The sequence below is a fragment of the Cryptomeria japonica genome, chromosome 11, assembly GCF_030272615.1.
Source record: "Cryptomeria japonica chromosome 11, Sugi_1.0, whole genome shotgun sequence".
NCBI classification, from domain to species: Eukaryota; Viridiplantae; Streptophyta; class Pinopsida; order Cupressales; family Cupressaceae; genus Cryptomeria; species Cryptomeria japonica.
This window is the reverse complement of record NC_081415.1, coordinates 156,967,884-156,994,264: the sequence shown is the minus strand read 5'-3', so window position 1 is coordinate 156,994,264 and position 26,381 is coordinate 156,967,884. Positions and strand designations below refer to the sequence as shown.

The following is a 26,381-nucleotide window of genomic DNA, read 5'->3' as shown; positions in this document are numbered from 1 at the left end:
AATCTCTGGGTAGGTCAATTTGTAGAGTTAGAGATAGGGAGTCATTGGTAGGCATTAGAATAACTAGGGAGGTGGCTTCCATCACTCATCATCAGTTTGTTAATGATACTATACTAGATGGCCTTGGCAAGAGACAAGAGGCACACTCATTCAAGGTAATTATCGATTCCTATGCCAAAGCTTCAGGATAGGAAATTAATACTGAAAAATCTAAAATCTTCCTTTTTAACACCGATAAATGAGGAATATGCAATTCGTAATATTTTGAATTTTAGGGTAGGGGAATTACCATGCAAATATTTTGGCTTACCCTTAGCTAAAGGTTGTAGACCTTCTAAATTTTGGGAAAATATTGTCAACAAAATAAAGTCCAAAGAAAAATCCTGGAAAGGAAAATGGCTCTCCTCAGCGGGCAAAGCAACCATGATAAAATTAGTTCTCTCTTCGATGCCAATTTATCAATTATCTTGTATTGACCTTCCGATAGTCAAAAAGGAGGAGCTAAACAAAATCCTAAGAAATTTCTTATAGCAAGGGTCAAGAGATAAAAAGAAATTTGCATTACTGACTTGGGATAAAGTTTGCAAGCCTAAGGAGATTGGTGAGGTTGGAACTAAGAACATGAGGGATGAGAGTAAGGCCTTAGAAGCGAAATTAGTGTGGAGAATGCATAAATTCCCCCACCTTAAATGGGTCAGAATCCTTTATCATAAATATTTGAATAATATCAACCCTGAGAGCATCTTTAGAACTACTAACCCCCCAAGGGGGTCACGCATCTGGAACTTCATGTTTGATTGCAGAAGCATTATTTTGGAAAAACTCACATGGAATCTAGAAGAGGGTGACCAGGCCTTGTTCTGGGCAGACTCGTGGGGTAGGTATCCGATAATCAACAAGTTGGCTAATTTCAAATATACACAAACCCTCTTGGAAGATAGATGGGGAAAACATGTCAGAAATTATATTGAAGTAGAAGATGGAAGCATAACCAAGAAGTGGAGATGGAAATCTTTGGATAACATAGATATTCTGACTAGAGTGAAAGATGGGTTGATTCAAATCCTAGAATCGAGAGCCATATCTTTTCAGCTTAGCCATGATATACTAGTGTGGGATCGCTCCAAATCCGAAAGCTATAACACCAAGGAGGGCTATAGACTCCTTGTTGGAAAATAGCTAAGACCAAAATGTGACATTCCATTAAAGTTATGTTGGGATAAAAATTGTCTCCAAAAGGCAGAATTGTTCTCTTGGTTAGCCCTACAGAATAGGGTCCTTACTGTCGACTGGTTAAAAAATGGGGTTATGAAGGCCCAAGCAGATGCCCTCTTTGCAAGGAGGAAAATGTGGATCACTTATTATTATCCTACGATTTCTCACTTCAATGCTGGAACTGTCTTCATAATAAACTTGGGTGGAGTTCAACAATATCAATCTCTGTTTTGAACATGTTTCAAGATTGGCCTATAAGAAACATTAAGTGTTCGTATGGAGGTCTCTGGATCATTTCTCCATCTATTGTCATCTAGGAACTTTGGAAAGAAAGAAATAGGAGACTCTTCAAAGGACAAAAGTTGGGTTGGGAACAACTAACTAATAAAATAGAAGTTGTTATTATTGAAATTTTGAATAACAAAGTAATGAAGAGTTGGCATGGGAAGGCAAATATGTCCTTCTAGGATGAAAAGATGAGGGGGCACTGTAATGGCTTGAAGATTCCCCCTTACATTGGACCAGGGCCTAAGATAGGTAAAGGAAAAAGGGAAACTTGTGTTTGGAAACCACCTAAGAATGGATGGTTTAAGCTAAACTTTGATGGAGCTTCCAGAGGTAATCCAGGACAGGCTGACATTGGATGTTGTCTTCACAACTTAGACGGGACTGAGGTGGCGCGGAGAGATAAATGAGTAGGCATTGCAACTAACAATAGGGCAAAATTCATGGCGCTAGTGGAAGGGCTTGAAATGTGCATGGCATCAGGAGTGGAGAAGTTGGTTGTTGAAGGGATTTAGCCATTATAATCAATTCTATGAGAAAATGATCCATTCTAAATTGGAGGCTAGATGCGTTGCTCAGTAGAGCTCTAAACTTGTGCAAGGCCTTCAAGAAGATCATATTTAATCACATCTTTCGAGAGGGTAATTTTAAGGTTGTTGAATTAGCTAATATGGGAGCAGATGGTACCTACATAGATTAATAGTAACATCATGATTATAGCCTTACAAATTGAAAAGACCATACCTTTTCCTTCACTCCTTGATCTATAAGGGGTTAGTAGATATGAGGCATGGTAGGTGGACAGAGATCATATATCTCATCACCATAAGTTTAATGACATATTTAAACATATATATATGTGTGTGTGTGTGTGTGTGTGTGTGTGTGTGCATATATAATTATACAATACAATATATATATACATATAATTATACAGAGATAGGTGCATATATATGTATACATAGTTGTTGATATATATACGAATTTAAAACTTTTGAACTTTATAGATAGTATAAAGTTATATTGAAATGTTTATATAGTGGTGTCTTAATTTCCCCGCTTTCTAGGTTTCTAGATCTCTTCCCGGTCACGTGGGAGCCATTTATTAAGGCCAGGTGGGAGTTCAACTTGAGAACGTCACCTCTTGCATCACGGTTAGCTGCATTCCTTTGAAATCCATTTTAGAGGAAATGATTATAAGGCAATTGACGATGGTTATCATTCCAAGGTAAGGCTCAGGTAGCATTTATACTCATTTCAAGGTCTGATATTTTTTGAGGCAAATTGCTTAGATTTTTATAATTCGATCTAATTATTAATTGACAGACCTCTGAGCTCGATGGAGGACAGGTTTACACAAATCATAACGGATGAACGATAATATAAGATAGGACCCTGTAGTTAAAACTTAGTGAAAATTGGTATGCATGAGTAAGCTCAAAGCCATGGAATAAAACATCAAAGTTTTCTCTGCAAGCGATAACCATCTTATGGCATTTAGAGGTGAAATCAAATTGAAACACTGGTGTAGAATCCTGAATGAGGTAGATGATTTCACGATTAGAGTTGTAAGGGAGATTATTGGGGGAAGAATTCTTTAGCTATGAATTCACGTACCATGTTAACTATGACATCCCGACCATTTTCTCGGCAATACTATTAAGGGTAGGAATTCAGAAGAGTGAGGTGATCTTGCTGGGTCTGTATTTATTTAAGCAAGAATTGTAGGGTAGGATTATGGAGATAAGGGGACAAACATACAAAAAAGACAAATTTTAGTTGTTAAAAATGAAGCACTATTTGAGGGAAGAACTCCCATCATTCGCAGGAATGTAGAGTTTTTGCTAATTTGGAATCATATCAAGGACCCCCCTCATACAAACTGGTGGGTGAAGTATCTAAAGAAGGAAGGGTATGCAGTCCCAGAGGATATGCCAACCATTCCAATGGATAGGATCCAGGTAATACCTCCAATAATTATTAAGGCCGCGCAAAATTCATATGCCAACAATTGAAACTAACAATAGGACATAATTCATGGCGCTAGTGGAAGGGCTTGAAATGTGCATGGCATCAGAAGTGGAGAAATTGGCTGTTGAAGGGGATTTGATCATTGTAATCAATGCTATGAGAAAATGATCCATTCTAAACTAGAGGCTAGATGCGTTGCTTAGCAGGGCTTTAAATTTGGGCAAGGCCTTCAAGAAGATCATATTTAATCACATCTTCCGTGAGGGTAATTTTAAGGCTAATGAATTAGCTAATATGGGAGTAGATGGTGCCTACATAGATTAATAGTAACATCATGATTGTAGCCTTACAGATTGAAAAGACCATACCTTTTCCTTCGCTCCTTGATCTATAAGGGGTTTGTAGATAGGAGGCATGGTAGGTGGACAAAGATTATATATCTCAACACCTTAAGTTTAATGACATATTTAAACTCTTGCCATTTATTAAGGCCAGGTGGGAGTTTAACTTGAGAACATCACCTCTTGCATCATAGCTAGCTGCATTCCTTTCAAATCTATTTTAGAGGAAATGATTATAAGGCAATTGACGATGGTTATCATTCCAAGGTAAGGCTTAGGTAGCATTTATACTCATTTCAAGGTCTGATATTTTTCGAGGCACATTGCTCAAATTTTCATAATTCGATCTAATTATTAATTGACAGACCTCTGAGTTCGATGGAGGACAGGTTTACATGAATCATAATGGATGAACGACAATATAAGATAGGACCTTGCAGTTAAAACTCAGTGAAAATCGGTATGCGTGAGTAAGCTCAGAGCCATGGAATCAAACATTAAGGTTTTCTTTGCAAGAGATAATCATCTTATGACACTTAGAGGTGAAATCAAATTGGAACACTGGTGGAGAATCCTAAATGAGGTAGATGATTTCACGATTAGAGTTGCAAGGGAGATTATGGGGGAGGAATTCTTTAGCTATGAATTCACGTACCGTGTTAACTGCGACATCCCAACCATTTTCTCGACAATACTATTAAGGGTAGGATTTTAGAAGAGTGAGGTGATCTTATTGGGTCTATATTTATTTAAGAAGGAATTGCAGGGTAGGATTATGGAGATAAGGGGACAAACATACAAAAAAGACAAATTTTGATTGTTAAAAATGAAGCACTATTTGAGGGAAGAACTCCCATCATTCGCAGGAATGCAGAGTTTTTGCTAATCTGGAATCATATCAAGGACCCCCCTCATACAAATTGGTGGGCGGAGTATCTAAACTAGGAAGGGTATGCGGTCCCAAAGGATATGCCAACCATTCCAATTGACAGGATCCAGGTAATACCTCCAATAATTATTAAGGCCACGTGGGTCAAAGGGAAAGCAAAAGCTGGTGATATCTCCGACAATCTGGCTAAGGAAATGATTTCGGACAAGGTGACTCCTTCTGTTGATCTCCCAGACATGGAAGAATAAGGATTAGGTAGTAAAGAACTTTGATATTTAAGCTTAAGTATGGTATATGGACTTTTAAACTAATAGGCTAGGATATTAGTATGAACGTAAATTTTAGCTAGTTTATATGGTTAAACTTTGCACTCAGATATGCGGGTGATGGGGAGTTTTTGATCGATAACTTAGTAAATTTTGTTATATTTTGATTTAATATAGGAGGTTATAACGGGTAAAATGTGGTAAACACTAATGATTTTGTGTATTTTAGCAGGTTGGCATGGATCCAGTTCCTTTATATATAGGGTCGATTAACAGGTTATAGCAATCTTGCTAGCTTGCAGAGGTGCTTTGACATGTTTTATTTTTCTTAGCCTATTATTTGATGAGCTTTGGTGCTTTGTAGAATGGGTTCCAGATTGGTCATCACTTGCGCACCTACATGCGGGTGCCATGACAATGGGAAGGGAGAAGAATCTCCCTTATAGACATTTCTTTTGGCTAAGTCTAAGGTAAGTTTAGAGACCCGGGGATGGGTTTTTAGGCCTATTAGATATAGGTTGTTAGTTGATGAGCCTTATGGGAGAAGTCCAGGGTTTAGAATTAGATATTTCACTTGTCCTTTAACATTAAATTTTAGGGTACATTCTGGCTAATTTTGATTGAAATATAATATATCCTAAGGTTTCACTTTTGATCTGTGGTGTGGTCTTCTTAAGGAAACATTGTAAGTCTAAAATAAGTAGGATCAATTGCTTCTTTTCACTCTTATTTTCCACATCTACAAGAATTCTGGGACTCAGAGTCTTCATATAGTAAAATATACTCATACAGATAAATAGATATATTAAGCTAAATATATCAGTTGTAGAGAGGAATGGATATCTTCTGTATGCAGAAACTTAACGGGACTGGAACTTGAGAAAAATTATGATTATGATATTTTAGGGGAGTAGCGTATTCTTTCCTTTTAATTGATATAATTGATTCATCTATGATATAATTGATCCATTTGGTCTATGTTGAAAGAGGTATCTTCCTGAAATGGGGATGGGGTAAGGCCACCTGTCACAAGGTTATTGTAACCTGGGTAATCTTTTGTCTTGCAGTCAACATTAAAGTGAATTCCTTGATGTCTCAATATAAAAGATGCCTAGGCTGTAATAGCAATAGTGGATAGTGAAGATAATTCTATTTTATATGAAATGTCTTTTAGAATGATAAATTATGAAGTGGTATGCTACAGGGTTGTGTTGAGATTTGATTGTGCGGGTAGCAGTACTAACTAGAAGCCCGTGTATAAAGATAAAGGAGGAAGTCCTTGCAAAGATTGTAGGTAGTATGCTGTAAAATGTATCCATGCATTGGGACACTATCATTTAAATTGTTTCAGAATCATAGATCCGGAATAAAAGTCCCGAGCAAAGCCGAAGGTTTTCTTCTCTCTGCTCTTTCCTATTGACGCTCGCATTGAGTGGAGAATGTAATCTGTTTATAATTTTATAAAATATTCAGGCTTCGTCCTTTTACCAATTAAAAAAATATATAAACTAAAAAAAATACCGAAAAAACAAGACACAAACATTAAAGAATTGTCTTGGCCTATTAATTAGGGAGCTTATGTTTTTCTAAAAATTAAAGGCATTCCCTACGACCCAACCTAATCTCTGTCCGTCTTACTTACTACCAAGTTGGGATCAAGAAAGAGTTGAAGCGAAAAAAATGAGCTTATGTTGCAAGGGTTATTTGTAATTAAGATTGTGCATTATTTTAGTAACAATTCATACTTTTTTTTAAATATTCATAAAACATTTAGGAAGGGGGCTTATGTTTTTTTTTACCTCTAGAATATCCCCATGACTCAACCCAAGGCCCATCTGACTTACTTACTCTTAAGTTGGGGTCAAAAAGTAGCTGAGGTGAAGAAAGAGGGCTAAAATTTATTTTCAGAATTGTAATTTTTAAATTTAGTGTTGAAATCAAAATTAATAAATTCTTAAATAAAACATAAACTAATTAAAATGCAAAAAAATGAGATGCAAACCTTAAAAAATGATTTTGGCCTATTAAAAATGGGGCTCATGTTTTTTTTTTAAATTAGAAGCAATCCCCACGACCCAGCCCAACGCTTGTTCGCATTACCTTGGTTTTACTTACTGCCAAGTTGGGGTCAAGAAGGAGTTGAAGCGAAAAAATGGGGCTTATGTTGCAAGGGATATTTATAATTATCGATTGTGCATTATTTTAATCACAATTCATACTTTTAAAAAAAATATTCATAAAACATTTAGAAAGGGGGCTTATGTTTTTTCTTACCTCTAGAGTATCCCCGTGACTCAGCCTAAGGTCCGTCTGCCTTACCTTGGTCTTACTTATTGCCAAGTTGGGGTCAAAAAGGAGCTTGAGCGAAGGAATGGGGCTAAAATTTATTTTCATAATTGTGATTTTTAAATTTAAATGTTGAAATCAAAATTAAAAAATTCTTAAATAAAACGTAAACTAAAAAAAATGCCAAAAAAATGAGACAAACCTTAAAGAATGGCCTTAGCAAGGGGGGATTATGTTTTTTTTTAAATTAGAGACATTCTCCACGACCTAGCCCAATGCATGTTCACCTTACCTTGGTCTTACTTATTGCTAAGTTGGGGTCAGGAAGGAGTTGAGGCTAAAAAAGGTGGCTTATGTTACGAGGGTTATTTATAGTTATCGATTGTGCATTATTTTAGTAACAATTAATATCTTTTTTAAAAATATTCATAAAACATTTAGAAATAGGGCTTATGTTTTTTTTACCTCTAGAGTATCCCTGTGACTCAGCCCAAGACTCGTCTGTCTTACCTTGGTCTTACTTACTACCAAGTTGGGGTCAAGAAGGAGCTAAGGCGAATGAAGGGGGCTAAAATTTATTTTCAGAATTGTGATTTTTAAATTTAGTGTTGAGATCAAAATTAAAAAAATATTAAATAAAAGATAATCTAAAAAAAATGCAAAAAAAATGAGACACAAACTTTAAAGAATGACTTTGACCTATCAGAAAGGGGGCTTATGTTTTTTCTAAATTAGAAGCATTCCCCACGACTCAGCCCAATGCCTGTCTGCCTTACCTTGGTCTTACTTACTGCTAAGTTGGGGTCAGGAAGGAGTTGAGGCGAAGATAGGGGGATTATGTTTTTTGTTTTTTTTACCTCTAGAATATCGTCGTGACCCAACCCAATGCTTGTCCCCATTACCTTGGTTTTACTTACTGCCAAGTTGGGATTATTTATAATTATCAATTGTGCATTATTTTAGTCACAATTCATATTTTTTTAAAAAATATTCATAAAACATTTAGAAAGGGGGCTTATGTTTGTTTTTACCTCTAAAGTATCCCCATGACTCAGCCCAAGGCCTGTCTATCTTACCTTGGTCTTACTTATTGCCAAGTTGGGGTCAAAAAGGAGCTTGGGCGAAGGAATGGGGCTAAAATTTATTTTCATAATTGTAATTTTTAAATTTAAGTATTGATATCAAAATTAAAAAATTCTTAAATAAAACATAAACTAAAAAAAAGGCAAAAAAAACGAGGCATAAACCTTAAAAAATGGCCTTGGCAAGGGGGGATTATGTTTTTTTTTTAAATTAGATGCATTCTCCATGACCCAACCCAATGCATGTTTGCCTTACCTTGGTCTTACTTATTGCCAAGTTGGGGTTAGGAAGGAGTTGAGGTGAAAGAATGTGACTTATGTTACGAGGGTTATTTATAATTATTTTAGTAACAACTAATATCTTTTTTAAAAATATTAATAAAACATTAGGAAGGGGGCTTATGTTTTGTTTACTTTTAGAGTATCTTCGCAACTCAGCACAAGGCTCACCTGCCTTACCTTGGTCTTACTTACTGCCAAGTTGGGGTCAAGAAGGAGTTGAGGCGAAGGAAGGGGGTTAAAATTTATTTTCAGAATTGTAATTTTTAAATTTAGTGTTGAGATCAAAATTAAAAAATTCTTAAATAAAACATCTAAAAAAAATGCAAAAAAAAAACGAGATGTCCAAAAACCTTAAAGAATGACTTTGGCCTATTAAGAAGTGGGCTAATATTTTTTTTTTAAATTAGAAACATTCCCCACGACTCAGCCTAATGTCTGTCTGCCTTACCTTGGTCTTACTTACTGCCAAGTTGGGGTCAAGAAGGAGTTGAGCCGAAGGAAGGGGGTTTATGTTTTTTTTTTTTTACCTCTAGAGTATCCCCGTGACCCAACCCAACGGTTGTCCGCATTACCTTAGTTTTACTTACTGCCAAGTTGGGGCCAAAAAGGAGTTTAGGCAAAAAATGGGGCTTATGTTGCGAGGATTATTTATAATTATCGATTGTGTTGGCATTTTGCATAAAGATTGTATTAATGATATGTTGTCATTGATGTCAGTTAAACCAGTGAATGGTATTCATGATATTATCGATGTTATTATTGTTATTTCTTTTGTATTGCAACCGGTATGATAAACTTTATGGAAGATATTGTAAACCGGTATATGGTAGTTTGTAGGTTGAACCAGTGTATAAGGTTAAACCTTTCTATGTTTAGTAACCGGTAAACCCTACCGTCCGTTTTTTTGTTAAACCCTACCAATCAAGTTTGATGGTTTAAGATCTGATGATCGAAGTGGTAATGATGGTTACACATGTGGTCAGTGTATGAAGATGATTTCAAGTTAGTTTGGCGCATTTGATTGTCTTAGAAAGGAGCAAAGTGGATTGCATCAAATGCTAAGCTCGTGATGAGTTACAAATCCGATGAAGCAGTGATCATGGAGTGGTTGGAATTTTCTTATTAAATGTGAAGAGATTGTTATGATTTCTAATAGTCAAGATTGTATCGACTTGTTTGTAATCTCGATGATGAGAATTAGTTTTTATGTTGCCGACCTATTGTGATTTGTATTTAAGGTCGATGATGTTGTTTTATTTAATATAGACAAAGTTGGCAGAATTATTTGAGTGTAAGATTGCCTAGAAGGAGGATGGATCTACAATTTGAGTAAAGATAGATTTGAAGCTTAAGAAGGATCTGATCAAGCAGATGTAGTGTTATTCGGACAGATAAGAAAAACTTGTTGTTTTCTAACAATTACAATAGATATTGAAATCCCTTAACCGGGCAAGCTTTAACAAGCTTGGTTACTTTCTAAATCCTCTAACAAGGTGGTCCATTAGTTTGGATTCTCAAATGCTTCAGCAAGGTTACTCTTAACAGGGTATTGTGCTTTTCATCAAAGCATATTTGTAAAATCCTCTAATTGGGTGATTCCTGAACGGAATTAGTTCCTAACAGAACTTATTGTAAAGCTTTAACAGGCTTGGCTCCTAACCAGGCGAACTTCAGAAGAGTTTAGATAGCTACTCTTATGAGTCTCATCTCACTGTGGTTTTTACCTATTTGAGTTTTCCACGTATAAATATTTGTGTCAAGTGGTGAATGTTTTTTATGGTTATCATCTTATTTGATATTTGATTAAGCATTGTTGATGTTTACAAGATTGAAGATGTTTATTGTTAAGTTGGTATAATAGTCAAACTGGTTGATATAAATGTTGGTATTAGTTGATATTTGAGATATTATTCTGACAGATCTATTTTGTTGACAAGTTGTTTTTGAGTTTGGGAGTTTGTATCAGTTTTGCAGTATACTAATTCACCCCCCCCCACCTTTCAGTATTCTACCAGATACTTATTACTTCATCATATCATCAATTGGTATCAGAGCGGTTTCAGGTACTCTTAGATCTCTAAGCCTAATAGCTTGAGGAAAATATCCTGTAGATCATGATGAAGAAAGCAGGTCCTAAGTTCAACAAAGAGAACAATAGAATTTGGAGTGAGTAAATCTAAGACAGTAAGAGGTCTACCTCAGATAGACAAACCGATTAATGCTCTATGTAAGGAATGTTAGTTAGGGAAGATGACTTCTTCTACCTTCAAGAGCAAGTCCTTCTCAACGGAGCACTTGGTAGATTTGGTTCATACAGACCTATGTGGACCAATAAGAACTAGAAGCATGTCAAGTGATAGATATTTCATGATCTTCACTAATGATTGTTCAAGGATGACATATTCTTGAAAGATAAGAATGAAGCTTTTGGGAAATTCAAGGCATTCAGGGTCTTATCTGAGAAAGAGAGTGGCAAAAAGATTAAATGTCTGAGAGTAGATCAAGGTGGTGAATTCACTTCTGAGGAGTTCACTAAGAATTGTGATGAGAATGGTATCAAGCGACAACTTTCTGCACCAAGGACACCACAACAGAATGGTATTGCAAAGAGAAACAACTGGTCAATGGTTGAAGCTGTTAAGACTGTTGATACAAGGAGACATGGCTAAAACATTTTGGAGAGAAGCTGTAAGTACAATGGTCTACACAATGAACCGAGTTTTAGTGAAAAGAGGTAAGGACAAGACACCTTATGAATACTGGTATGGAAGATCACCTAATGTTAGTTATTTTAAGATCTTTAGTAGTAAATGATTTATTAAAAGAGGTGATTACATAAGCAAGTTTGAAGCAAAAAGTGATGAAGGCATATTCCTTGGTTACTTCACTAAGAGTAAGGCCCACAAGTGTTTCAACAACTGAACTCAGAGAATTATTGAGAGTGTTGATGTTCGTGTAGATGTGTCCTGAAATTTCAGAAGGAAGAACTTCAAAGAAAAAGGATGAAGATCCTTGCATTTTGTTTTTGGAACCTGATTCAGTTAAATCTGAAATTGGTAAGGAAAATCTTGATGTACTTGTTCAACCGAAATAGATAATTTCAGAAGAAGAAGATGATGAAGAAGTTGAACCTGAGGAGAATGATCATGTTATTCTTAGATATGTGAGACTGAATCACAGTCCTAAGCATATTATTGGGGATAAGGATGTTGGAGTACTTACTAGAAGAAGAGTTAGAGAGAACTCTTGCATGATCTCCACCATTGAACCAAGAAGTGTTAAGGAAGCTTTTGGTGATGATCATTGGGTTAAGGCAATAGAAGAGGAATTGGATTAGATTGAGAAAAACAACACTTGGACCTTGGTACCTCGACCGATAAACAAAACTGTCATAGGTACTAAATGGGTGCTCAGAAATAAGTTGAATGAGGATGGTGTTGTAGTTCACAATAAGGCAAGATTAGTCTACAAAGGTTATGCACAAGAAAAAGGAGAGGATTATGGAGAAACTTTTGCACTAGTAGCAAGACTGGAAGGAGTCAGAACATTACTTGCATTTGCAACTCACAAAAAGTTCAAGGTATACTAGATGGATGTTAAGTCTGCATTTTTGAATGAGATATTGGAATAAGAGGTTTATATAGAGCAGCCTGATGGTTATGCATTGATTGATAAAGAAGACATGGTATGCAAGTTGCATAAAGCTTTGTATGGATTAAAGCAGACACCCAGAGCATGGTATGAAAGACTTCATACACATCTGATGAAGATAGGCTTTGCAAGAACTAGTGTGACAACAACATTTATGTCAAGTCTGAAGGGGATACAATACTGATTAGTGAAGTATATGTTGATGACATTATATTTGGAGGTAATGATGTCATGATCAACAGTTTTGCTGAAGAAATGAAGAATGAGTTTGAGATGTCATTAGTAGGGGAAATTAAATTTTTCATAGGCTTACAGATACAACAGATGAAGAATGGTATTTTCATTACTCAGTCTAAGTATGTGAAAGAAGTTTTGAAAACTTTTGGCATGAGTGACTGTAAACCAATTGGAACTCCAATGGTTACAGGTAGTAAATTGTCCAATGATGATGCTTCTAAGTCTGTAGATGAGAAAGAATACAGGTCAATGATTGGCAAGTTACATTATGTTGTTCACAGTCGAACAGATATTGCCCATGCAGTTGGTATAGTTGCTAGATTTCAGAAGAATCCAAAGGAAGCACATCTGATAGCAACCAAGAGAATTTTTAGATATCTGAAAGGTACAGTTGATTATGAGTTATGGTATCCATATGGAGGAAATTTTGATTTGCGGGTGTACACAGATGTTGATTGAGCATGAAATATTGATGACCGAAAGAGTACTACCGATGGAGCATTCTTTCTAGGAGGAAGACTAGTTTCATGGAGTAGTAAAAAGCAAAACTGTAGTTCACAATCTACTGCTGAAGCGGAGTATGTAGCAACTTATATGAATTGCACACAAGCTATTTGGATGAGGCACATTTTGGAAGGTTTTAAGATGAAGATCTTAGAACCTATCAAGATTTTGTGATATAACACTACTGCAATTAATATTTCAAAAAATCTTGTTTTGCACGCAAGGACTAAGCACATTGAATTGAAGTATCATTTCTTAAGGGAGAAAGTTCAAAGTAAAGATGTTATCTTAGAACATGTTTCAACCAAGGAAAAACTTGCAGTTATCTTTACCAAACCTCTGCCTAAGACTACATTTAAGTGTCTTAGAAGACAACTAGGGGTTGTGCCTCTTCATGAGGTCAGTTGATTATGACGCTGATGGCATCAGTCCCTGAACTACTTGCAGAATTTTTATGGATTGATGGTTTTTTGGAGTGGATGTATTCCATAGGGGGAGCATCAAGTTGCAGTTTGTTGATGCACAATGAGATTTTGATATTACATATTTTTACTTTGATTTTGGCATTGTCGGCAAAGGGGGAGAAGAATTATGTAACTGGTAACTAGTAAGAAGAATTATGTGATTGGGGAGAATAATTATGTGTCTGATTAGGTGAACCAACGACAGGATGATGACAAACAAGGGCATGGTGAATACTTGGTATGTAAATCAAGATTCCTATTCACTATTCACAACAACAAATCAAAGGTGTTGATATTGGTATTGCCATCAATGCCAAAGGGGGAGATTGTTGGCATTTTCAGATTGTTGCCATTTTGCATAAAGATTACATTAATGATATGTTGTCATTGATGTCAATTAAACCGGTGAATGGTATTCATGATATTGTCGATGTTATTATTGTTATTGCTTTTGTATTGCAACTGGTATGATAAACTTTGTGGAAGATGTTGTAAACCGGTATATGGTAGTTTGTAGGTTGAACCGGTGTATAAGGTTAAACCTTTCTATGTTCAGTAACTGGTGAACCCTACTGTCCTTTTTTTTGTTAAACTCTACCGATCAAGTTTGATGGTTTAAGATCTGATGATCAAGTGGTAATGATGGTGACACATGTGGTCACTGTATGAAGATGATTTCAAGTTAGTTTGACACATTTGATTGTCTTGGAAAGGAGCAAAGTGGATTGCATCAAATGCTAAGCGATGAGTTACAAATCTGATGAAGCGGTGATCATGGAGCGGTTGAAATTTTCTTGTTAAATGTGAAGAGATTGTTATGATTTTTAATAGTCAAGATTGTAATGACTTGTTTGTAGTCTCGATGATGAGAATTATTTTTTTTATTGCCGATCTATTGCGATTTGTATTTAAGGTCGATGATGTTGTTTTATTTAATATAGGCAAAGTTGGCATAATTAGTTGAGTGTGAGATCGCCTAGAAGGAGGATGGATCTGAAATTTGAGTAAAGACAGATTTGAAGCTTAAGAAGGATCTGATCAAGCAGATGTAGTGTTATTTAGATAGATCAGAAAAACCTATTGTTTTCTAATAATCATAATAGAGATTGAAATCCCTTAACCAGGTAAACTCTAACAAGCTTGGTTACTTTCTAAATCCTCTAACAAGGTGGTCCATTAGTTTGGATTCTCAAATGCTTCAACAAGGTTACTCTTAACACGGTATTGTGCTTTTTATCAAGGCATATTTGTAAAATCCTCTAATCGGGTGATTCCTGAATGGAATTAGTTCCTAACAGAACTTATTGTAAAACTTTAACAGGCTTGGCTCTTAACCGAGCGAACTTCATAAGAGTTCAAATAGCTATCCTTGTGAGTCTCATCTCATCGTGGTTTTTATCTATTTGAGTTTTCCACGTATAAATATTTATGTCAAGTGGTGAATGCTTTTTATGGTTATGATCTTATTTGATATTTGATTAAGCATTGTTGATGTTTACAAGATTGAAAATGTTTACTGTTAAGTTGGTATAATAGTCAAATCGGTTGATATAAATGTTGGTATTAGTTGATATTAGAGATATTATTTTGATGGATATATTTTGTTGACAAGTTGTTTTTGAGTTTTTGAGTTTGTATCAGTTTTACAGTATATTGATGGGAAAACAAAAACCAACTAATTTTAAAGAAGAGCAACATGAATGAAAGGGCATAGGAACCTGAACAAAAGTCCCAAACAACAATAACATTAAAACAATTGTTACCTATTTTTTTCCTTCGAGTAAAAAATTATAGTCAAAATACCTTTAGTCCCTATATATCAAGTCATAAACATCAAATTTCCTCCTCATTTTGATTAAAAGCTTTGACTCTCCAAATTTATGTATTTTTACGTTGAATAAAGGCAAAAAAGCATCTTTTGAGATTTGGAGGGAAGTTGGAGTTGAAAGCCATCATTTTTTGTCATTTCCCCTCCTTGGTCATTATTATATCCTAAATGAAATAATTATTATTGATTAATATAAAAATTATCAACAAATGATTACTTGAAATCATTAAATATTTATTTATTTATTAAATATTATTATTTAATAATATTTATTAATTAATATTATATTTGAAAATATTATAAATAAATATTACATATTAATAAAATAGTGATTTAAATGTTTGATCAATAACAGTGTGTAACTATAATTGATCAATAATTAATAAATAAGTAAACATTCATTCCCATAACAATGTAATTAGAAACAAATATAATAATAAATAAGTTTAGAAAAAAAAAATGTTCAATAAAAAAATAATATATAGTAGAATCACACTCATTTTGATCAATAAATAAAGTTAATTATTATATCAAATATTAAGCAAATTGTTGGTGTTAGAGGTTGTCCCCTCAACAATAGACATTGATATTCAACAAGAGTGGATTCACAAGGTAGCGTATCATGAAAGGAAGAATACCTACATTTCAGAATGAATGTTATATACTAGCAAACATGAGGTGGTAGAGGACAATAAACAACGTTGGAATATTGACAAGGCAACAATGTAATCAAAACTAGTTAGATTTGACTTAGTCAAGGAGACAAACGATGATTGATATCCAACCAATAAATAATTAAAAGGTGCGATGGATATTGGAAGAGATGTGATCCCTCTCAAGCAACCATTCTATTGAGGGGCAGAGATATATTAGGAACCAACTCTCATTTGTCAATGGTGGAGAATGCTAGGAAAAACACGAATCATAATATATGGATAATAAACATCGATTACCATGAAGAGGTATGATTTCTTCATGACAAGGTCAAGTATTAATCAGGTAACACACACAAACACACCAAGAGGGACCAAGGGAAATGGAGGTTAATATCATCATTGAGAACGATCTAACTAATAAACCAATATATTCCCTAAGATGACATCTATAAGATGAAAATAATAATCAACTTGGTAAAGTATAGATCAACATTGTAGTTGGCAGCATCAAACCAATCGATATGCCTTATCAAACCCAAAGACCGATCGTATGATTAATTATGAACATCAGATTATAATTAATAAGTAAATATACTCATCAATAACAAGTGGTACATGTAGAAGCATTCCCTCATTCATGGCCAAGGAAAGATAATAAATGCTTAAATTTAATTAACTAATCATTAACATCAGTTAGCTTTTCATATGGGATGTGATCTCATGTCGTGAGGGCAATTGTTCACATTCACATATTTTCGATTCTTATTTAAGAGACACCAATATCATTCTAATGGGTAGAAGAGTTTATATATTTATTTAATTCAAATCTGAATGCACCAGGATGCCAACAAAAATACCAAATATGGATGCATGAGGAGTTGACGTTACCGATCAAGGAAGACTCTGTCATAGAAGTTCATATCACCAATTAGAAGGACCCAATACTATATTGATGCTCCACATTGAAGGGTGAAACAAGTTGTGCAATGAGAGATTTTTGAGCATATGGAAATCAATATATAATATAGGAGTAGATAGTGAGGAATTTTATGAAAGGTTTATGAGGAGATTGTAAGGGTTCTAGAGCAGTTTGTAAGAAGATGATAATCATTTTATGGGGGAGGTTTATGATCAGCATAACCAGGGAAAGTTATCAAGATAAGTTCCATCTTCTAAAATTATTCTTAGCATTATGATAGTAAAAATGTCTTTAGAATCCATTAAATTATATTTATGAATGTATTACAAATCTCATTTTAAGTTAGAATTGTTGATTTAGGACTAAATTAAGATAAATTCCAAAAGGGGGTACATTACAATTTTGCATGCATTTAGGGCTTCATTTTATGCCTACTTTGAGTTCTTTAATGAGAATGAAGTCTTTTTGAGAGTAGGTTCTCATGCAAAGTTTCACATATCTACTACAACATAAAAAATAAATATCTTAAGATTCACAAAAGGGCAGTCATCTAATCTATATAATGGGTGATGTGTAAAGGAGAGCATTCATAAAATGAAGGAGCAGTCAAATGGTTACTTCAAAGAGTTTAAGCGTGAAGTTAGCCTCTTCAATGAAGGAGTTTACATGAAAAGGTTAAGAGAAGCCACGTGCCAACTACAAAGGACCATATCATGCAAAGGCTCAGCAAGCTCTAGGCAGGTTCTTCTTTTACATTCACACACTCTTTGTGTTTCATGACAAAGATTAATTTTTGCATATATATAGATGATTTTACCTCTTTGTTTCCATGTTTTTAAAGAAAATCAGTCCAAAATCTATGATAAAGAATGAATGAAATTTATTGAAGAGAGAATGAATACAATTTCTTGAATAGTAGTTCACATGTTTTAAAATATGGACTCACACCTTTGACAGTATAAATCCTTGAAGGAAAGAATGCTTGATAACTTGTATTAGACTGTCATAGGAATAGGACTATCTATATGTAATCTTATGTTTCTACTTCTTGCAACTATGTGTATTAGATTGTCATAGGAATAGGGCAGGTTTGCTGATAATTTTTTAAAGTCATGAGCAAATAACAATCCATCTTTTTATTTCCAAGCCTCCACATACAAGCACATCAAGATCAAGGTGAAGATAGTCATATGAAGCTTCTACAAGAAAAAGAGAGTCCAATCAGAGATGTACACAGATAAATGACAGTCAAAGGCAACCATTAAAGATGAAAGGAAAACCCCTGGCAAGCAATGAGTCAACTTATTCAAGGAAAACAATAGCACAACCCATTCTAGTCCACAAAGCACATATATCACTATAAAAAAAGCATCCTTTGAGCACACAATGACATAACCCTACCCAAAACAAAGAGAGCAACATCTATATCAAAAGAATGAAGAGTTGAACAATGTTCATTGTTGTTGCATTTTTAAACAGAGCATTAATAAGTAGTCAATATTGTCAAAAAAGAAGATGTGATCAAGGATGGATCATCTTCACAGTGAAATGATAAGGATACAGAGCAATATTTTGTCCCAAACATAACGGAGGATAATCCTAGCAGTAATGTGATTTGTTATATACTTGAAGGCTACATGTATTAAGAAAAATTGTAGTTGTTGAAGCGAGTTGTAACAGTCTCTTCATGATTTCACGAAGTAGTAGCAACACAAAGAACATAACATCAAAAAGAATCAAGTCAATAAATAAAGAGAAAGTTGCAACCCTCAAAGTCTAAAAAATCTCAAGCAAAGGATAAAAGGATCAACTTCAAGGCATATATGGCTATAAAGTCAGTCCAAGGATATTAAACAAGCATTAATACTCATTCACAATGGTTATATGACACAGAGAGTTTTGTTCTAGACCTCGCACAGTCACTATTAAAGAGAAAATACAGTGATAAAGTCATAAAGATAGTATGATAAGGTCAAATGTGAATGGCAAGGGTTGTGTGAGCAGCCTACATAGAGTGCCTATGATACAACCCAATAAAGAAGTTTATCATAGTAGTATACAATGAGAAGCCCTAGATCATAATGAAAGATGAATAGCAGAATTGATTTATTTTATTTAAGTAAATTGGAGATTAAAATACCAAAGGTGCTAATGAATAAAGGTTGTAGCAACATCAAGAATCACAAGGCCAATGCTAATCTTAATCAACATACACAAAGCAGAGATGATTCACAAAATAGAGGTAGGTGTCAAATGACATGTATGCATTTATTTTTTACAAGAAAAGACAATAAAACTATCAAGTTGCAGTCCTTTTTAGTCTCTTTGAAATAAATAATAGATTCGAGAGGAAAATAGGCAAGGTCTTAACAGTAAATAGAGCAGTATATAAAAGTTGTGACAATGAATTTCTTCATGATTAAAGAGAAGACTTGAAAGTGAATAAGCAATAACAGTAAATACAAGAGTGAATTTGTCTCAGAAATATTAATGCTTAAGAGCCCAAGTATCAAGAATTCACCATCCAAAGAGGTAAAGAGTAGTTCATTCTCAAGGCATAAAGAGGCAGCCTTAGTCATAAAAAGCCCCAAAAAGACAATTCTAAGAAGAAGGTACACTTCATGACATTGATGATTGACAGTGAACATAAAGGATTGAGCACATGGTAATCATTTGATATAAAGATTGAAGTCATAGTTTAATGTATATGGTGTATATTAAAGAGGATGCATTATAAAGATACTATTGTAGCATTTGTGGTAGAACACAATCAATCGTACTAGATATCATGGAGGCATAACACAAAATGTTCATCAACGATCATTACATACACAGTCATAAAGATACATCACTATCAAATAAACAGAGCATAGTATCAAAACCTCAAAGTAACACCAAATCATTGAACAAAGGCAACTTCAGGGCCATGAAAACCTTCTACAAAGGAATTACCAGACTTGTGAAAGTGTTTTAAGCATTTAAATGGACAAAGAACACAGATAGATGAGAAAAAAAATTTAGTCACAGATCATTGCAATCAATGCCTCGATAAGCCCTTTTAGCAGCAAGTAGGATTACTTTAATAATCATAATAGTCCCTAATGGCAGCCTATCCATAAAAAAGGCTCAAGTAAAGAATGTATAAAACACAATACTTCAAAAGCTCAGTCACAAGCTTTAAGGGGATTATCAATTTTTAGCAAAAACATCTCTATCAAATCACAGTGTTTCTTCTACAAGACAAAAGAGCTGAATTCAAAAATGTGAGCATACCTAACCTTAGATCTAAGGCATGAGATAAAGAGGATAGTCATTTCAAAGACAAAGTAGTGACAACAGGTCTAAAGGATAATAGAGATAGCCATATTCAATCTAAAAGAACAAAGCAAACAACCACTGTCCTAGTATCTTTTCCAGAGCTATTGAAGGTCACAGAGCATTCAGGGGTTAGGGATGTTTTCTTTACCAAACTTCAAAGAAGTTCAATATCATGATGCAAATATAGAAGCAAGGACCTCATGATAATGACAACAAGAAAGAGCCAGGCGACATAGGATAGAAGTTGATTTAATAGGGCACATGAAAAAGACACCAATGAAGAGTAAATACCGTGACCATTCTTTATGAAGACAATGAAGGAATGAAGAAAGATGCAGTCCATTCAAGGTATACCTAGCAAGGGGAGTACTATCAAGAGGAGACAATGACTTTGATAGAGAGAAAGACAAGAGAGCAAAATCAAAACTACTGAAAAGATTTAAGACAAGGCTTCTAGGGTATAGAGTAGCAATATTGTTATAACAGTCCCAATAAAAGCCATTTCTTAGAGAAATCTCTTAGGGACACTCATATTATCTTAGTTTATCTTTTTGCCAACAATTAAAAGAAGGTTTAAAAGAAATTCCATAGCCTTATAATGAGTATAAAGACAATGATTTAAGAGTGTTGAGAGAAAAGAAGACAAAAGCAAACTCTAGGTTAAGTCAACAAGCTCCTAGATCATTCATTAAATCAAGGATAATGCAACCACTTGATAGCATCGGACAATCAGTTCATGATCAGATTTGGAAGCAAAGGTGGAGCTTTCAATTTGAGGCTTGAAAATGGGATTTTGGAAGATAATGCAATAGTTTGTCATCGGTTTAGGAGGCCACATGGATAATGCATGGGGTCAAGGGGAGGTTTGAGCCCACAAACTCTCATTTGCAACTATTATAGGCCTTTCTCTATCTCATTCTTCACCAAATTCGACCCAGGATGAATAAATCATGCAAGATAAAGATAGAAGCAAGAAAGGACAATTAGTTAGAGCTCACTTCGGAGAGGCACAAACAGTTCTTCATCAGCTTCTCTTCAGTTACTCTCAAGGATTCTTTTATCTTCTTTCCTAGTTATTTTCTTCTCTTATCTAGTATTGTAGCTTTTCTAGGCTCTTTCAAGATGAAGAACATTGTAACGCAAATTTTAGAAGCATTTTCAGATTTGTATCAACAATTCCTTCCAATTTCAATAAAAGAACAACAGTTTTCCTTCTTAATACTTCATGACATAGAGAGTTTTGTTGTAGACAAATATTATGGGCTAATTTCAGAGTTTTCTTTGTTGCAATTTCAAATATATTGAAAACTATTTTGAACGAGTGTTTAGAGAGTTTAAATGTAAATGATATTTGTAGCATTGCAAACTGCAAGATAAGTTTTGTTTTGCAAAATAAAAATAAACATGTTTGAATTTGTTATTGCTTGCTTAGATTATGATCAAGGGAGTACTTGTTGCAGATTAGGCTCTCTCTCTCAATTTTATTTGTATCATAGTTAACATGAGAAATGTTTTTTAAAAGGGTTTTCAATCTGTTAGAGAGAATAGATGTGTGTTGGACATCTTTTATAGATATAAGGGAAAGAATATTATAATGTAATAAATTATCACATAAATGATTTAATCTATCAATCTCAATTTTTATTGTAGTTCATATATATTCAAAGCAATAAAATAAAGTAATGAAATGCATACCAATATTAAAGACCCCAAATCTGTAAAATTACTCTTAAAAGTTCATCATAGAGGGGTATAAACAAAAAACACACAGAACAAAGCATGGTGGTCACACAAAGTGATCATGAAAACAATCTAAACATCAAGCACATGTACATACCAGGTTTCATGTTTAATCATTCACATCAACCTCACCAAACACATCAACTTTAATGATAGCAACTTCCTTGTAATTAGTACCATCCATGGAAAATCCTACTAGCTGATCGTCAATCATAACAATTTGACAAAAAAGTACTTAAAATAAAATAAAATAAATATAAAAATACATGCAAAAGACAAAATTCCACACCCTAAGTTTTTAAATAAGGAAAACAAAAAGGGCAAAAAGAAAAACCTAAGTTGATGATGCAACTCAGTAATCCTCTGTTGTCAATGGCTTGTGAGAAGTGCTAATACCAACATGAGAAATGGGCCCACCCATGAATCCAATGTTAGTGCCATGAATGGCTGAAACATAAATATGAGTCAATCTATAAGAAATTAACACAAATCAAAATATTTATTCTCAAGAAAAATAAAACACAGTGTGAAAAATTAAAAAAAAAATAAGAGAAAAATATCCTTTGAAGTGGTCAAATCTAAAACTTATTATCTACAAATTTATACTAATTTTATCAAAACATTGAATTACATCATAGATCTAACAGGTGTTGCTTACTATTATCATCGTAATGGCATAGCGAGTAAGCCATTTAAAAAGCAACAAAGATAATAATAGTAAGGATGAATAAACCAGGGCTAACAACTTCAAAGTTAGATGGCTATTTTATATTATTATTATCATAGTATAATCAATTGTCTATATATAAACAATCTATGATTCCTATTTGTTCAGATGTTCAGATAGGGAAACCAATCCATTAGTTATTTGAGTAAAGATAACCTATAGTAAGATCTGTGATTCCTATTCATTCTAGCAGGGTAAATTGTCTATTAGTTTTTATAGTAAAGATAATCAATAAGATCTCTGATTCCTATTCATTCTAGTTGGACAAACAATCCAATTTATTTTTATATAATAAAATATTTTCTAGTGTTTCTTGTCAAAGTTACGGGCCTTTATCCCCAAGTACCATTTGCAAGGCACTTCGAACTCCCCAAGGTCTGTCAATTCCTCAATACATTTTTTTGGCCCTTAACCTCGATACCATGTTTAAGTTAGGCTTAACAACTCTTCCTTGAGTGCCCTTCCTTTATCAAACTTTCCTCATTCAATAGTTGTTTCTTGGTGTGCCATCATCCTTATTAATCTAAAGCCTTGCATACCTTAAGAGGGAAGAGTTAATCCTCAACCCTGATCCTCAATTCCCTAATTTCAAATATTGACTACATAACAACTCACTATAATGGCCCAGAATGCCAAACACATGCCAAATAAGATACTAACACCTTGGAAGGTACGATCAACTATCAAATATCTTTCACTACTTGTGGATTATTAGTTCCAGCCATGCATGGAACTATAGCGGAGGGGCAAAGTCCCTAAACATTGATTAAACTGAGCATGAATAGCCAATCAGGAATTAGTATTTCCCACGGTTTATTTTTGGATGCTAGTTGCCTTAGTTAAGTTGCATATTTGTTAAGGCCAGTATTAGTTTAAATTTTTTTGGCACTCTATTATTGGCCTCTGTTTCGGTTGCAGAATGGCGGGAAAGTTTTTTAGACTTTTGATTGGAGAAAACACATTTCTTTAGGTTGCAAAATGGCAAGAAAGTTTTTTAGACTTTCGATTGTAGAGTTTTAAAGATTAAAGCTATTCGCCAATTTTTCAGCTTCTGCGAGAATGCAGTTGTTTCAAGGCTTCAAAACAAGAGGGGACATAGATGCATATAGGATAGTTGGTGGTAAAACAGTAGTGTTTGGTGGCAATTGGCGATTAACATATTATGTGTTGCATGCAGGTGAGGATTTTAAAAAATATTAGTTTCATGTGCAAACACATTCCTTTTATAGGAATTCAGAACCCAAAGGTTTATCTCTACCTCCAAAACTGGACCTCAAGAATTGGATTTTAAGTTGTTTGTTTGCAATCAATCACCGTTCCTTGCACTGTCTTCATCCTTCCAATCTGTTGGGCGAAGAAAGGAGAGATCCAATATTCAACATGGTGAGGGGTCATTAGTGGTAAGGCTTGCGCCTCACAATACAAGCACTGAAATATACCAAATCTCAGGACAAATTATCCCATAACAATGTCAAATAGATCTCCTTTTACAAAGATACATTTGTGGTATAAAATGTCAGTGGCAAAACTAACGTGGTGGCTTATGCTTCAAGTATGAGTTGTCACCTTCTTGTCTCAATAAGCAATTAGATTGTTGGGTTTGAGATGGTTTTGATGTAGATGTAGCTTGTTATCCTTGTCCATCAAAGCTACTTATGTATAGGCAGCACTAGAGTTTTCTCTAATCTATGTTTGTTCTTCCCTTGTACCCAAAACCTACATGGTTAGGCCTTTCCTCAAGAAAAATGGGATTAAGCTTTCCTTTCCCATCCTTGCCAAGATTTTTCCTAATATTTGCAACAATTACCAAAGATCTCACTCAATAAATTCTTGGATGAAATTAAGTGATAAAATGACTAGCTAGCATGCCTCTATCATGATTTGTGGATCCTTGGTAGAATCTAGTCTCCTTTTCTTCGTAGGCTCTTCATGAGTGTCTTTATCACTTGTGCTTTATTAGTTTCAGCCCTTTTTCTAAACCCTAATGATTTGGGCAATTCTTCCCACCTTTTTCATTTTCCTAGAATTCTAACAAGTAAACACACTCAAGCACAATTTGCATTTGCTCTGCTTTATACACAACTGTTAGTAGAGCTTTAAAAAACTCTTTGTCCAGACCAACGGACATGTCTGCGATTGATGGTTTTTCCTCTACTAAATGATTTCCATGAGCTCTATGACTGTGAAAAGTTATTGACATTCTCCTGTTAGACAATATGACGTGGTTGAGCAATTAAATACACTATGACAATAACAACAACAATGATCAAAACCACTAACAATTTATTGAGTAAAGCTACAAATTGAGCTTACACCGGAATTGCCAATGGCTTCAACTCTTTGATCAACTTTTTCTATATTCAAGATGAAGTTTTTTTTTTTTTTAAATTCTGTTTAATTACAAATTAAATGCTAGTTACTTGTACTTTTCATCAGTTAACAAAGTTTTATGTCATTGGTTCATAGTTGTACTCTATAAATAATTCTAGATTCAGATGTATATCCTAGTTCATATTTACAATTCCGAGCAATTTCTGTTGAACTTAGTTCATTTCTTAATTTAAATTTAGGTGATCTAGATATAAAAGCCTTTTTCCAGATCTGAATTTCTTCTTCCCCGACATAGTAGGGTTTACAAACTTCCTTAATCTATTTTGTAGACTCTAAAAAACTTATGTTCAATAGTGTATGTAGTGGTATAAAATGTGATTTGGTTATAATACAAAAGGATCTCACATCATGTGCCTCAAATCTTTAGAAGACATATATGTCTTTGATTCTGGTTTATGTTTCTCTTCTAGATTAACTCTGAGTTGGAGATGATATTGAAGCATGACAATCTAAATAAGGTGCTCTACCTTAAGCTTTTCCTCATGCACTAGTATCTTGTAGCTGTTATTTGGGAAAGTTCTCCTTCCTCTATATGTTAAAGAAATGAAACTTCATATTGATTTTATTACATTTTACTTCATGTTGTCTTAGAGTTCTCTACTAATTTTCCTCAATATTTTCTATTTGAACCTTTTTTTCTCCTAAAGACATATGCATAAGTGATTTGAAATTTGAATATGTTGCATTTGATCTATCCTATCTTGCCTATTTCCATTGAATAAGTAAGTTTCAAGCTTAAAACCAACATTAAATATAGGATAGGGATGGATATCTACTTTAAAGTTAACCACCATGACTACTCTTTATTTTGCCTTATAAGTCCACTATTTGTGGGTTTTTATCGGAACCAAAGAACTCCTAAATTTTCAGGCTTGTGGATATTGTAGTTCAGTTATGGGTACCAGTACTAGAACGATATCAGTACAATTATGGGATCCTTCTTGACAGTACCTAGTAATGTAGCTTTTGATTATTTCTTATTTGTTCCTATCAATAAAATGAAATAGCTTTATTAAAATAAATGTAATACTTGCATGTAATGGGCTTCCTAACATGAAGTTAAATGTATCAAATACATTGAAGGGGAAGGAAGATGTTATTAAAATTTTGCAAAGAATAAAATGTACAATAATAAGTTCATAAGCAGCTTAAAAAATGACGATAAAGAATATATACAGCAAGAGCAATTGCAAGAGTCTCGAGAGTCCTAAATCAAATATAATTTCAATATTTATTTTACGATGGCAGAAAAAGTTATAAATGTGGTTGTACCAGAATATCCAAGGTAATGTGAGGGTTATCAAGGTTTTAATTAGTTTGGGTGAAGAT

The 26,381-nt window shown here is 34.2% G+C and overlaps 1 long non-coding RNA gene across 1 annotated transcript in view; it reads right to left on the bottom strand.

Annotated features, from left to right (window-relative positions):
- Positions 1 to 26,381, bottom strand: part of LOC131066089 (uncharacterized) — an 89,172-nt gene that overhangs the window by 50,508 nt on the left and 12,283 nt on the right. Inside the window, exon 3 of the long non-coding RNA XR_009111570.2 lies at positions 22,269 to 22,381. This is a non-coding gene — a long non-coding RNA (uncharacterized LOC131066089). The remainder of the gene's footprint in view (positions 1 to 22,268; positions 22,382 to 26,381) is intronic.